This window comes from Lepeophtheirus salmonis, chromosome 2 (genome assembly GCF_016086655.4).
Source record: "Lepeophtheirus salmonis chromosome 2, UVic_Lsal_1.4, whole genome shotgun sequence".
Taxonomy (NCBI): domain Eukaryota; kingdom Metazoa; phylum Arthropoda; class Copepoda; order Siphonostomatoida; family Caligidae; genus Lepeophtheirus; species Lepeophtheirus salmonis.
This window is the reverse complement of record NC_052132.2, coordinates 29,713,290-29,725,511: the sequence shown is the minus strand read 5'-3', so window position 1 is coordinate 29,725,511 and position 12,222 is coordinate 29,713,290. Positions and strand designations below refer to the sequence as shown.

The window sequence follows — 12,222 nt, the reverse complement described above, 5'->3', positions numbered from 1 at the left end:
TAAAAAAAAAAAAAAGATTTTTTAAGTAAAATCATATTTTTTTTGATTTTTTTGGAGGCAGAGACTACATCTCCGCCGCCCCCTCCCAGCGGATGCACCTGAATACATATCATGAATATGCATTTATATTAATAAGCAATAGTGTCACTAAAAATGTATAAATTAAATATATAACCCGCCTATAATAAACTATTGTTGTGTTGATTATATGAACTCTGGAATTAAGCTTATGACTACGATTGAAATAAGTTATATACAATTTTCAAGTTTAAAACATAAATTAGGGAGGGGTTGGGGATTTAAATGACAGGTTTTCAAAAATTGATATAAAAAAAAAAAAATTCACGAACGTGTTTGTTAGCACGCAAAAAGTGTTAGTGCGAGTAACGTCTGTAGTTCGTAATTCCTCGAGGTGTTTTTTTTTTATAAGAAACTCGAAAATACTCAAACAGCAAAATTACCCAACAGTGATTTGCATTAATACAATATTAGTTTGATGAAGCTGATAATATTATATATATCTGTTGTGTCTTGACGAGGTGTGTTACACAATTTAATTAATAACAGAATCCAGGACGACCAAGAAAAAGAGGAAGAAGGAGGAGGAATAAGACGAATTAGGAAAACGTGTATATTATATTCTGGATAAATACAAACTGAACTACTTTAAATCATGGATTTCTCAACACCTGGATGCTCAAGTTCCACGCAACTTTTCTTTGACATACCGTTAACAAACTTTGTTTACATTCAGTTCCGTGAATAAACTATGGATTTCTAATCAATGTCTAAATACCTAAAGGATAACGGGATATTTATACTTTTAATATATATGACACAGTACTTTACATATATATATATATATTTATATAACCAGGCTTGTTGATCGGGGTTTTATCAGCTATCAATTGCATATGGTGATATTATATCGCTGATCGTAGTATCGCAATCGGTCCTAATCTTTATATCGTAACAGAAATACCAAAAAAATTGCGATTTGATCAATTTGTAGAAAATTACATATCATGGAATAGTGTTGTAGTTCTCGAGACTGTTTTTTTATAGTTTTTTTTATTAGTCTCTGTCTCGATACATCACAGTCTTGGTTTTGAGTCTAATTAACTCGGTCTTGGTCTGGAACTAAAAACACTGGTCTCAGTCTTGATTTTCGTCTCGAACTTTATAAGCTCAGTCTTGATTTTCGTTTTGAACTTTATAAACTCGGTCTTGACATGATGTCGGTCCTTATATATGCCATGGGAACTGTTTTTGGACGATATTTATAAATATAATTTTTAGCACAGCAAATACTTAAGAGTAATTTCTTCACCAAACTTCCTAAAAACATGGATATGGCCAAGCAGGAATTGGAAAGATAAATAGCTGATGACTCTAAAGGTCTGGAAATGATCTTGGTCAAAATGTATTTCAAACATACAATATCGTGCTTCCCAGTAGGGCAAGTAGCAAGAGTTTGTTCTCCAAGGCCAAACAGATCCTCAGGAGAACTAGACAGAGTCTGAGAGACGACAACTTTGAGAAGCAGCTCCTGTTAATGTGAAACAAAGAGGCAAAAGAAAAATAATTTATTTAGATATTTTATAATTCACTGGCAAACTATATTTAAGTTTTTTTCCACATATAATTTTTTTTATTATAGTAAAATAGTGTAAATAAATACATTTGAAAAAGGTTTATAGATCGATTATTTAAATTAGAAATGTATTGACAAAAGTTGGGAATCGGATATTGCCTAATATTTTTTATTTGCATTTTATTCCTTTAAACAAGAAAATTATCACCAAATGTCCAAAAAACGGTCCTTCATGGACGCGTTTTCATTTGAAAATCTGTAAAATGTTGAAAAAAATTAAATTTTGATGTTATATCTTTAAAATAATTGATTTAAATCAAGTTACAGGATTTTTATTTTATTAAGTATTATCGATGAAACATATATTTTGCAACAATATTTTAATAATTCTTTTCTAACTTGCCTCTTAGGATGAGTATCTTAGTTTCAAGCATGCTGCTAATAAATAAATATTCTTTTTTTGGTACCGCGTGTAACGCGCATTTATTTAGACGGTTTTTCTTCATTTTAACTACTGAAATCTCCTTTTTCAAGGAGAATATAGTATCAAATATCATATTTTTAATATACTTTCATTTTTCATTGATGCCAAATGAGACACCTTATTTTACTAATTTATAATTTTGGACTACAAAAACTCCTAATAAACTTTTAAAAATACAACCTTTTATTTATTATTCCTTAATTTCTGGGGTTAATTTGTGTTTATTTAGAAATATTTTTATAATATTCTATTAGTTTGATATTTTCATTAATTATTCATATTTAATCTTCTTTTTTTCTCAAAGCAGTTGACTTTTAGGAATGACTATCGTGATAAAAGGCTCAGTGGCGTTGTTCCAATCCTGGATATTAATGATTGAAGTAGCATCCCTAGTAAGGTTTTCTGAAGAGTATACCCTACACTGATATCTCTCAAATCACTTCGATAATTTATTTCGAAGCAGATTTGCCGCTGTTCAGGTTCTGGTTTTGCACTTTTTCCTGGATTTTTGGACTGCAAACAGCCCGGAACAGAACCCATGCAATTTCTATCTCTGTGAGAATGTCGAACATGAGGCATGAGTCCAGTATAATTCGTCTGTGGTAGCCCTGAATAAGTCCATTACCGTGCATTGGCATGGCTACATCCGAACGATGTCGCCCGGGCCTGCCAAAGCTCACGGCACCTTTGTGGACCAAGTTATCAAGAGAGGTAGATCTCATTATAAATAATTGAATGTCATTTAATGTAGCTTTCAAATAATAAAAAAGATCCGCAGATTACAAATGTTGGTTCCAAATCCGATCCCAATAAATTGATCCAAAAGTAGAACGGATCGTTCTACTTCTAATTAATATGATCTGTTTTAACATGTATCAGTTGTTCCCGTGAGTATTCCTTCCGGGTATTTTAACCTGGTAAAATTTGTTCGGTTATGGGGTATCATATTATTTATATAAACTTTATACTTTTCTTGAAGTATGGAAAATATGGTATATTAGTTATTGTCCTAGCAGTCATATGTTTAAGATGATATCTCTCCATATACCTATAGACATATTAAATTAATAAATTATAACAAGTTTTTCTATATATAAGAAACACAACTCCAATACATATTTATTAATATTTTCAACAAAACTTTTAGAAAAAAAAGGTCCTTATAAAGAAAAAATAAACCAACGACTTGTGTGGATAAAAAATATTTTGAAAATACACATAGTTGTGACTTGTGATCTCAATTTTTATATGATTGTTTGATTCTTTAAAATGAATAAAAGTGCACAAGGAGTGTAAAAGCATGGATATATAAATACTAAAGGTTTTGTAAATAGTATTATGTATGACACAATGTATGTATGTACACTGGGAATAATATATTAAAAACTTGCAAGAGACTTGTTATGCATGAAGTCCAATGTCGGAAGAAGTTCATATTGAATTATCTCGCAACATAGCTGTATTTTATAAATGGTAGTATATTATTTTATACATAGTTCACACTGCACACATGTACGTATTGTATTGCATTCAATAGTAGTTTTAATAATCTATTAGTGTACAGAAGTTTCTTTATTTTAATACACTCCCTATTTCAATCATCCCTCTCCTGTGTCTAGAACGTAGCTAGGGGGTTAAAGGCGCAATAGCTAAAAAGAAGAAATACAGAGACCCTTTGTGTAGCTACTGCTAAGAGTATGTAAAATTGAGATGATTATACTGTAGATCCTTCATATTGAGCTCCAAAGAATAAATACGTTACAAGCGCGCGAGTGTAACGTGCACTGAGTCAAACTTCATGTTGCTCGCCCAAAGCCCTTTTTTGTTTTCTTCTTCTTCTTTATGTGCTTACTAGTACTGGAGTCTGTCTTTCCCTGTGTATGTGTGTGAGTGAGTGAGGATTTGTTGTGTCTGATATTTTAATTCATCAGTTTCAGTTTCTTTACTTATGTTGTGTTCTGCTGTGTATTTGACGAATTTTAAAATAATATTTTATTAAATTAATTCATTTAATATATGGGGTTAGTTTCTCTGTTGTGCTTCTCTGCTCTTTCTTTGGAATGTTTCAAGCCATAAATGAGGTATGAAGGTGTCCTTATCTTTTTTTCTTTTTTTACCTGTGAATGTACATATAATATTGAGAAATGTTTTCGTATTCCCTTGTCAAATAACAAATAAAAACTACTCCTCAAGAAAATGATTTCTCCTCAACTTTGTCGATTATGATAATGACCTCTACAGTGTGCGCGTTTGAGCCTTGATGATAAACGGCCATGAGACTGCATTCTTTTTCTTATTTTAGGCAACATCTGCACTGAGCACATGTTTCCTTCCGATGGAATTCATTATTATTATGTTGTATTGAATCTTTAGTTGATTGAGCATTGTCAAAGTTAGGTCATATTGTATACACGTCTATTATTATAATCCATTGGACCACAAAGTTTGTACTTTTTTTAGAGATACAAAATAATCTTAAATCTAGGTATGTTTTAGGGATCAAATACCTCTCGTTTAATTTAGTTTTAAATCTATTATGGATGAAAATAAGTCGAAAACGGAATAGGGGATCATTAAGATTGAGTAGAGGTAGAGATAAGGCGATGAGTTTGGTCCGAATGACATTGAATTCTTGAATACACTTGTGTTTTTTTTTAAATTAAGGTGTTAACTTTTCAATGACTGATTAAGTCAATAATCTCTGTCTCTTACACATAAATATTTGTCCATTAAATTAGGAATGTACCCAAAAACAATTTGCCCAATATCAATTAATCGATAATAGTAAATCGGCCGATTATTTATCAATTTTCTAGTAAGTGCTGTTTTAAAAATGTCTGTCAATGACAGAAATACTAATAACATTTACAAGTATCAATGGAAGCACTGTTTTATCATTGCACAGTCACTTATGTAGTTACTTGCTTGATCTCGGAAGATACATGTCACAAATGGATCTTGAATCGCCCCGTTACTTAACCTACATTTCAATTAAAGGAAATTATTTACTTTGTTTTAAATGATTTTAATACATAATCTTAACAGATCATATTCTTAAAGTAAAGTATTTAAACCAGTATTAGATAAACCACAAATAAACTTCATTATCAGCATTTGCCGATTACCAATTAGTTACTGTTTAATTGATACTACTCTTCATGAAATTCAAAACTAACTACAAAACGTTTTCCATTTATGTTACTTAGTATAATAAGTGACATACTGTCTTTATTAACTTTTAAGACTGTAATTTAGATACTTTTAAAGTCAACGGTGAAGTGGGCCTTTGTACTTTGTAGTAACATGTGTAGAGAATAAAATAATTTTTATATCTATTGCTTAATTGATTCCCCCTTCCTTAGGACATTGAGTACATTTAAAAAAATTATATCCTTCCATTAATATATCATCATAGCTTTTTTTTAAATTGAATAGGCTTCATTATTCTAGTTAATTGTTCATTTAAGAAATGACATCATGACCTTTTTTCGTTCAATACAAAACATATCATAATCCTGTGACTCACCCAGATATCTTTATCTTTAATTAGTTTATTATCGCCATATCTTTATAATACTATCTGCAATGCCTTCATTGCTTAATTATATCTTATTCCTCAATAAAAGGAAGGGAAACCTGAATAAGGTGTTTTCACTGACATCCTAAATTCCATCATAATAAAAACGACGCCATCTTGATCTTGGGGGCTCATAAAAGAAACTTCAACAATCGGCTTTTTGAATGGTACTTGATGGCAAAGAAAAACAATGATATTTGAATTGGTACCTGGGGTAATATGAGATGCTTTTTTAAAATCAGCTATATTTTTTAATTTATCATAGTAGCTAGAATTTTCACAGTAGATGTACTTCCATTCTATTCATTATTTCTTTTTATCACTTATCTCTAACCAATCAATACTAAAACAATAGTTGTTTCGATATTATTTCTCTAACACACAAAAATATTCGAAGTAAGACGCCTTTTTTTGAAAACCTGCAATTGGCTCATATTACCACATGCTCAAGTTAATACGGACCATCAAAGTGGATTAGTATAAGGGAAAAGGAATAGGTTAATTGTTAATTTTATTTAGTTAGTAATTAGGGAATAATACATAAACAATATTAAATGATTGATAAAATCACTTAGGCAGCACATAAAGTTTGCTACTTAAGTGTTTGTTAGGCTTCATATAAGCTACACTAAGGTTAATAGAAATACAAGATTAGACCGTCTGATTAGATGCATTGTACCGACTACTGGGCAAGACAGGCAGATTTTCACAAAAAAACGCAAGCACTCATAGTCTATGACGTCATCTTTCTAGAATTGTCAATTTAATGTATTGTACAGACTGCTGAACAAGAAAAACAGATTTTGAAAAAAAACGCAACCACTCATTTATTTACTATGACGTCGAACTTAAAAGCGATTGGACGTCAAACATCCGTCGTATAGTCGTTATGGTATAACTTTTTATTTCTATTAACCTTGGGGTACACCTCTTACATTGAATTTTGTGATAGATCTGTCAAATTTTGCAAAGTTTTGCCAGATCTGGATGCACTTCCAACAAATTGAGGATTTGGAAGACTCATGACAAGAATCAGTAACATCCACAAAGCCAATATTGCCCCAATTAGTGTATCTCATATTATCCCCACAGAGCCATTTCATATATTTTATTATGTTACTAAAAAATGTACCATCTTATAAACTAATGCTTATTACCTGATAATTTTCCACATTGTTTACTATTTCATCTTTGTTTGCTCAAAAAATTTAATCCATTTATAGAGTGCCATTAAAAAATTTAAAAAATCTCTGGAAAAAAAGATAAAAATAGTAAATACATACCTCCTTCTCCTGGGAGACAATTAGCTTGAATGCAATATGGCTGAAAGATTATGTCATTTACTGCCACATGTCAAAACAAAGTAACTCTAGAACAGTGCTTCTCAAACTTTCAAATATAGCGACCCATTATAGAACAAGCAATCCAAAACGACCCCCTTTTTTAGAAAGAATATCTTATATAAAGATTTTTTTTGTATAACCAAATTGTTTTATATTGTGTTTATGAATTATAGATTATTTATTCGTGAAGTAATTATACACTCCACAAATTCTTCAATGGAGAAGAAAATCACCTGGTTGTTATAATGTTTGAGGTCATTCAGAACATAACAACAACGCTTTATACGGAATTGTTGAGTCTTTTGAGTCCAGAATGACCTTTTTTTTAGAAGCCCAATAGGCATACCTTTATTTATAATTATGACAAACAAATATTTTAACTGAATATAACACAATCACTACACATATCTGATATGGCTGAAAGAAAAAACAATAAAAGAAAAACAACAGTAAAAATCACAGCTTTTTCAATTTGTATACACAACCACCTAATAATCCGAAATATTCTTCAAACCTCTTTGAATTCCGCACAGCAGCATTGGCCACTATTGGCACGGTATTCTTATAAAAAATATTTCCATTATGTGAGAGAAAATCTGGCAAAATTTAGTAAAATTAGTTTGGCAATATTCTTGGGAGGAGCAAAATGGTAGTGCGATCAAAACAAAATATAAAATAAACTTGTTCAATACTGCACCAGACGTTATGTTTAGTGACTTAAGGAACTTTTAAATTTAAAGTCATAGTTTGAATAAATATAACTGTCTAATCATGTTTTTCACTGAGGTTGATATAATATTTATATTCGTCTAAAGTCAATTAAAGACCCCATTCGGGGTCAAGATCAATAGGTCAGGAACCACTGCAGGGGCGTCCACAGGGACGTAGGTAGAGGCAAGGTTTTTGGTTAAAAAAAAATTCCAATATTTATTTACAAATATAATTTTTTTTCTTCAAAAATCCACAGTTCACAAAAAAATTAATTTGTTTGGAAAAAAAAATCAAATCATAAATGTTTCGGAGAAAAATTTCAAATATCCAGAATGTAAGGTTAGGTCCTTTTATTTGTAAGTTTGTTATTTTGACATTCAAATGAAAAAAATCTGGAGCCCTTCCCAAATTAATAAATTTTTGCCTTTTACTAGAATTTTTTGCCAGGCTCATAAATTTTTACGCAAAAATACTGGTAAAAAAATATTTTTTTAATGATTTATTTTAATTAAAAAAAAAAGTCATTCAGGTAAATTATGCCAAAAAATTTAATTTTCTGTGAATATCTGCTGATTTTTAATTTTTTTCCAAAAAAAATTTAACTTTTTTTTCAAAAAATTCCATAAACCAAGCAACCCAAAAAAAAAAATAATAATAATTATAATATATCCTACGGACGCCTTTTGTTCAGCCATTTTTGTTAATCAGAATATTAATTTAAAGTTTAAAACCTTAATTTGACTTATAAGACTAGATTATGACTTTTTAAATAAAAAAACATTGAATTTTTGCTACATGAAGTAAGTACCACTTGCGGCTCTTCCAATGGATGTATTAGAATAATTATCATATACGACATTGATGATAATTCGTTGAAGAGTATAAATGTAAATTAGACTCTATTTTGGAAAAAAAAAAATTAATAATCATTCCATTTTGCTTATATATTGACGGGTCCGATTATATTTCCTTGTTGATATCCTTTTCCTCAATAAAAGGAAGGAAAGTTTCAATTTTGTATAAATAAATATTGATTTTATTATTCAGCAATGACTCATTTCCTTACTATTTATACTCTTTGAAATGGGGCCTTTAACTTATTTACACCTATTGTTATATCAGATAAAAATCCCCTTTTCTGTAATAGAAGGATATATTAGTGTTATATTTCAGTTATAACTATCGAGTTCGAGTAATTGAATATTGAGTCGAGTCAAGTCGACTTTGATCTCGAGTAAAGGTATCTGAAATATACAAATATTTGTTCATTGAATTGATAATTTTAACAATCAAGTCAGTTAGGCAGTCAAATAACTAGGTGACAATTGGACTTAAAGACAAAATCTCTGGCTACAAATATCATCATGAAATTTGTAAGGAATTACTCGATAAAAAGTAGTGATGGGACGATTAATCGGAATTGGGCGTTTATTCTGGAATTGGAATCGGGAAAATAATGTTTAATTTGCGACTCCGATTCTTATTTATTACTGGTATTTAACGATTTATTACTCTTGGAAGTTATGAAAAAAAAAATAAATAAAATAGACCATCAAATTAGACAATTTTTGCTTTACACTGGAAAATTTAATGTTTGATATTATTTAAAAAAAAAATTATACATGAAATTTAATTCTTCAATTATTTTTTCCAAAAAATGTAATTTCCATTGAATAACTGTGTTTTTCTCCAAAAATGTATTATATTAATTTTATTTTCAAAAAATGTTATATTAGAAAATAAATTTTTGAAATTTTTTCCCAAAAAATTTATTTTTTGAGAATAGCTGGTAATTTTTCGATTTTTTTTTCAGAAATAATTAATTTTTTGTGAACAGCAAAGAATTATTTTTCAAAAAAAATTTAATTTTTTGTGAATAATCTGGGGTTTTGACATTTTTTCCCAAAAATTTAATTTTCTGGGAATAGTTGTGGTTTTAAAAAATTTTTAGATATTAAATTGCATATTTGAAATTTAATTCCAAAAAAATTAATTTTTCCATTTTTTCCAAAATATTCCAAAAACCAAGCCCCTCCTAAAATATAATCATGTGGATGCCCCTGATACTAAAAGTGTATTTTTCAATTATTATTTAAAATATTTTAGAAATCGAAATCGACATCGGAATCTGCATGCATTTTTTACTTTTGTAAACTTGATTTGTTTTCGAGCTCAAGCAGTACTTGCATCCAACACTAAAATTTATCAAAATACGATTTTTTCCACTGATCTTCTACATTCAGAGCCAATAATACTAACATATTATGTTATGTAGTCCCCAAATGTAGTACTTTTTTTTAATACAGAGAATGAAATAAATAAATAAATATCCCTACTAGGTCTTATTTTTATTGTCATAATCTATACTTTTGTATCCCCTGACTTTGATATATTTATATGTGTAAGTATATTTTCGTAAAATGATTCTGCTTATCGTACTACAACTATGTATATGGAGTCTTTCTGTTGAGAAGAAATTGTTCTCCGTATCAGCTTTATCAGACTCTCCTATCCTCCCTTTGTCATTGACCTTCATATTCCCATTAACTTTTATTATCTCACAATTGACATACATAATATGTAATTAATTTATATTCTTTAGTAGTCCTTCAAATAATTCATATGTTAGCTGCAATTTTCAAATTGTTTAGATAAAAGTTAAAAAGAATGACACATTTTTAAAATATGTGCTGAGGCTAAAAGTTTTCATATAATTAATCACATTAGTCAGCAAAAAAAGTATGACATTCGATACCTAATTATATTTTAGTATTTGGGGAGGTGGGAAAAAGTATGTATCTATATTGCAAGTCGAGTCTCGAGTCTTTGCTTACAAGTCCAAGTCCTGTAATATTTTCATCAAGTCCAGTTAGTCCTTGAGATATATGCAGTGAAGAAATTGAAATGACTGAGAACATTTTCCTGTGGGAACTATATACATTTCAAGTATTTATAATTCCAGGGGGTAGGGACTATTTAAAGTCCAACACGTCTTGTCAGCTGATGTGAGGCACTAGTATCGCTGCAAAACCTCAAAGATTTTAAACGATACGGATGTCTGGAAACATTATGAAATGTAAAAAATCCAGCTCAAAGAACAGTTTATATCATAAGAAAATGATGGCACGAAATAGTTTGAATTTTTCCAGAGAAATTCTACACCCTGTTCAGTGTTCTTCAGAATATGGATCCAAGTCGTGTCTCAATTCTTCAGAATATATAGCCAAGTAGAGTCGGAAGTCTTTATTCCAAGTCCCCAACTCAGGTATTTGGCACGAAAGTTATACATCTCGTTAGGTTAGATAATCTATGGTCGAAAAACTGCCTGTTTTTTGTTTTTTTAAAGGTTTGATTTGGAGATGAGTAACCTTCGATTTTCCCTCTGATTGAATTGTAAATAAAAGCACGAACTTATTTGAAACATTGATCTATATTTTCCAAAAAGCTCCGGTTTAGCAGAAATATTATTTAATTAATTGCTAGTTTTTGAGGCAAAAAATCCATAGTTCACTTTTTCAAATTTATTTCCATTCTTGATTTTTAATACTATTCACTTATGATATCCCTCATTTAATGATCTAACTTATGTTTGATATAAGTCGTATCAAATGTTAAACGATGATTTGATACTTCAACTGAGTTATATGAAAAATTAACATTTTATTTTTAATGTATCAATTGTCAATGATGGCAAAAATATGTATGCTAAAACTACGATTCTTGTTTTTTTGCAATCTTTTATTAATGGACTTTGTGCCTTATGATTCACTGAAGAGGAAGAGATAGACAATATTTAAAAAAAAAAATCATTATTATATAATTATAAACAATTAATTTGCAATTAATTTATATAAAATATGACGTATTTTTTGTGGGAAATTTTGTTTACGTGTCAAAGAAGGACTGTTTATTTGTCACTCTGCTTTTTTGATAAATATTCCAATATGGTATGAGCAGTATCTACTTGATTGTTTGTTAACTAGACTCAAGATACCTGCGACATCTTACGGCAATGAATATATTTTTTAGTTTATTCATGCCCAATTCACTTAATGTGTTAATTTCTGACCTAATTCTACTTCAGTCAATTTTATCTTCTATCTCTAATTTAGATTCATTCTAATACAGGGCTATGGAATTATAATATATTTTGCTCCTTGGAACTAATTGATTATTAAGCAAATATTTTACTGTGAAGTAGTTCACAGAGTGTGTGTTGTTCTTTACTAAACTCGTCGCAATGCCAGGGGCCAGGAAGATACGAACGTCGGGAAGAAGGAATGAGGCTGGATTGAGATTTAACAAAAGGGGTAATATAAAGACACCATACACACGAGGACTGACAACATCCTCGTGGAGATTCATGCACTGAAAGTGTATATGTAAAATAACATAATGCAAGATAAGGTACACATACTCAAGTAAATAAAAGTGTAGACTTATACTAAGAGGTCAAGTGGGTTGAGTGCGTAGACACTACAGTTTGGAGACCCAATACTAGCAATTGCATTGA

The 12,222-nt window shown here is 29.9% G+C and overlaps 1 protein-coding gene across 2 annotated transcripts in view; it reads left to right on the top strand.

The window, feature by feature from the left end:
* Positions 1-3,613: 3,613 nt before the first annotated feature.
* The window catches only part of LOC121113698 (uncharacterized), a 102,963-nt gene continuing 94,354 nt past the window's right edge, over positions 3,614-12,222 (top strand). The window contains exon 1 of one of the 2 annotated variants that reach the window (XM_040707546.2): positions 3,614-4,159. The gene's annotated coding sequence lies outside the window, so the exon portion shown is untranslated. The remainder of the gene's footprint in view (positions 4,160-12,222) is intronic. The other variant, XM_071886740.1, reaches the window with a different exon arrangement.